A 3,618-nucleotide genomic window follows, 5' to 3' on the forward strand; every position below is an offset into this window, starting at 1 on the left:
CCCCCGCCCCGCCGCCGCCCTTGCCCCTCTCCAATGCATGCTCTTTGCCACGCCTGGGAATGAAACAAAACCAAAACCAAATGCAGGGGAAAAGGAGAAAACCAAACCGACCGGAACGGAGGGGGAAAAAAAAAAAGAAAAGTCTTTGTGCAAAAAAAAAATTAAAATCTGTCGACTTTCATTTATTACTATCACTTTTTTTTTCTGCACAGAGAAGCATTTGATGGGCGGCGGAGCGGCCCAGCCGGGCTCGCGTGCTGGGGGGCAAGTGAGAGCCCCCCCGGCCGCAGCCCCATTCCCTGCCCTGCGTGGGACCCCTGGGAAGGCTCGTCCTGATGGTTTTCCGCTCCTCGAGGCCAGAGAGTCCCAGCAAGGGGGTACCAGGGGCCCCCTTTGCTCTGTTGCTCAGGCTTGTGCTGCTGTGGCTTTGAATTTCCCTCCCTGAGGGTCTCATCCAGCTCGGAAAAGGGGCAAGGTGTGATGGCATGGTGCAGGGGGCCGAGGAGTTGGGGTGCACCAGGCAGACTGGAGCGGCTCTGCCTGCCAGGGGGGGCCAAAACCGAAGCCAACTGGTTTGTACTGGGGCAGGGGGGAGCAGGGCGGGGGGGGCTCAGTGCTGCCGAATGTATCCTGTCTCCCATCGACATATATTTATTTATATATGGAGAACTCTAGGTGTGCCTGTGTGTGTATATACGGTATGTGTGTGTATATATATTTATATGCTGTATATATAAAGATATACACATACATGGATTTGTTTTAGTCATCTGACAATGCTGGGGAGCCCCTTGGCGTTTTTACTGCCTGCACCCCGTTTGGCAGAGGCAGGACCAAGCCTCCCCAGGGGGCTGCTGCGCACCCGTCGCTGTAGCAGAGCATTGGGAACGTTACCCCACTCCCCTCGCCCCGTCCCAGATGTTTCCAGCAATGGGAATGGCATTTTCTCCATTAGAGGTGGCCGTGGTGAGGGGTCCTCGGGCGGCTCTGCTGCTGGCTGTGCTGTGCGGTGTCTGCGGGAGCGGGATTCCCAAGGGACGAGGACAGGGCTGTCCCCGGGGTTACGGCTTGCTTGGCGCCAGTGGTGCCGAGGGGGCGATGGCAAATCTCTCAGAAGCCTCTTTGCTGTGTTTTCCCAGGAAAAGAAGATTCCCGCATCTGCAGGGGAGAGATGTTGTGCAAGCGTGATGGTACCCTAAGATCTGTCCACCTGGCAGAGGAGCCCGGCTTCGGCACCTCCCCTGCCTTGGTTCCCCCTGAAGCTGTGGCCCCTGCCTGCTCCCAGGGCCTGGCACCCCCTTCGGAGGGGGGCTGCCATGGGGGCAGCTGGGTTTCCAAACGCCACGGTCCTGGTGCATGGGCAGGTGGGTGTCCGAGAGCTGGCGGGGCTTTGGGAAAGGAGCATGGTCTTGGGGGTGAGCAGGGTGGCTCGTGCCTCCTGCAAATACTGGAAACGCAGTACAGGGCCTCCTTCCAGCGTCGGTCATTAATTAATCTGGTAATTATGTGCTGTCAGCTCTAACGATAGGTGCACACCCTCGGCTGCGGGTGCAATGCTTTGCCTGCCAGCCTGGGGAGATGCTGGTGGCCTCATGGTGATGGGTAGCTCACCCTGGCGATCACCGACGTGTTTCTGCTGTGAGTTGTGTCTGCCATCAGCCCGAGCGTGGTCCTGGGGAGCCGGAGAGTGCTGTGCCTTTGGAGCCTCAGGGAAGGTCTTGCTCTGTGGGCGGGGGGTCTGGTAGGTGTGGTTGGACCAGGCATGGCCACATGTGTGGAGATGGGACATGGCCTTCAGCCTGCTGGGCTGGGCGGGGGGAGGCAGCGCAGCCCTTGTCCAGCCCTTCCTCCTGCCCATGGCTTTGCTCTGCTGTGGGTTGCAGTCTGGGTCCTTGGGACTGTTCTCCAGCCCCTCTGGGCTGGCTGAGCAGCAGCTCTGTCCAGGCTTTGCTTTGGTCCTGGATAACCCGTGTCTTCTCCCAACCAAAAGACACTACGGGCACAAACTGCCCCACTCCTGCATGTGCATATCAGCCCCTGCCCCCAACGCTTTGTCAGCTCCCCAAGAGGAGTTCTGCTTTGCGAGAAGCAAATCCCACCAGCTCCGCAGGCTGCCCCACTCCTGGGCTCGGCCGTGGACCAAACCCCCTCTTTCTAAGGGTCAAGCTGCCCTCTGTGCATCCAAGGAGCACGTTTTGCTTATGGGGCCAAAACCTCCTACTGCCTTGGTTGGTCCCTGCCGGTGGATGGCACCTCTGCTGTCCCTGCTCACCCCACGCTTCCAGCTGCCAAAGGATCCAAAAATTTCCCAGGAAGCCCGCTCCATCGCTCTGGCTCAGCTCCCGCATCCCCCATCTTGGTGCTTGGGGGCAAGCCGTGCCCTTTGCAGCTGTGGGGAAGGTCCCTGGTGCTGGCTGGTGGCATGGGCACCTCCTGTCCCCTTCTGGGCATCACCTGTCCCTTTCCAGCCATCCGTGAGCAGTTCGTGGCTTCAACCTGAAGCTGCTGGAGCATTGCGCCCTGTGCCGGCGTCTGGGGGAGCCAGGCCTGACGGGCAGTGTGGGACTGTGTAGGGGCTGGGGCCAGGGATGCGGTGGTGTTGGGGACAGGGGGAGGCGATGCCATACCTGCTCTAAATATAAGTGCTGGCATCGTCTATACTTCTAAATGCAGAAAGGTGTCTGACAATACACCGGGCTCTGAGTAACAGCCCACGGGGAGGGGAGGAGGCGGCTTTTTTGTGTCTGTGCCTGTTGGGTGGGAGGGAGGGAAGGATGCTCTCAAAGTGGGGGGCATGTTTCATGCAGATTTCAAGCTTTGGGCATTTTATTTTCCTCGGCCTCAGTTTGGGGCCGGCGATCCGTGCGCGGCAATGCTCAGCAGAGGTGGTACCGGCCAGGGCAGAGCCCCTCAGGGTGCACCCACACGTGGCAGTGGGCTGCAGCGTCCGAACCTGAGCTTTCTGGCATGTAAGACCTGTGTTTTACTAACGTACAGAAACTGTATGAAGCAAACCAGAGCCCTTTTTTTCCCGGGATTTGGGCAAAACTGGCCTGCTCCTGTCTCTCCTGCGATAGCTGCAGTCCTGCTCCCGCAGTGGGAGGGCAGGCAGGGACCCCCGGGGACAAGGTGGGCCCTCCAAAGCACCTCTCTGAAACCAAAAACAAACCCCAGGAGAATCACGGAAAAGACTATGCCGAGGGGGAAGGAAAAACAGCCCCAAGGCGCCATTGCAGCCTGCGTCTTGCTTTTCAAGGCGCTGGACTCACTTTGCTGCTGTATGATCTCTCATCCGTGGCTTTTTGGACATCTTCTTCACCTCCCGGACACCAGGGACCTGCCACTGCACTCGCTGTTGGTGGCTGCCGGCCGTGTTTGACCATGGGAGGGAGGATGAGAAAGGGGGAGGAAGTGTTTCAACCTCCGCCTGCACAGGACAAGCCCCTGCTCAGGCAGGAATTCACCAGTAGCATGCAACTGGTTCCCAGTTTTGTGCTGGGACTGGGCTCGAAGCCGTGCAAAGCTCCTGGGGGGACTGCAGAGGGTGTGTGGAGAGATGAGGCAGCCCTGGAGCATGGACCCCCACTGTCCCCTCCGGGCTGGCCCCCCCAGCCCCAT

At 59.2% G+C, this 3,618-nt stretch overlaps 1 protein-coding gene across 1 annotated transcript in view; it reads left to right on the top strand.

Annotated features, from left to right (window-relative positions):
* Nucleotides 1-3,618, top strand: part of CACNA1E (calcium voltage-gated channel subunit alpha1 E) — a 136,156-nt gene that overhangs the window by 101,028 nt on the left and 31,510 nt on the right. The window lies entirely within an intron of this gene.

This window comes from Egretta garzetta, unplaced genomic scaffold (assembly GCF_000687185.1).
Source record: "Egretta garzetta isolate BGI_Z169 unplaced genomic scaffold, ASM68718v1 scaffold598, whole genome shotgun sequence".
NCBI lineage: Eukaryota > Metazoa > Chordata > Aves > Pelecaniformes > Ardeidae > Egretta > Egretta garzetta.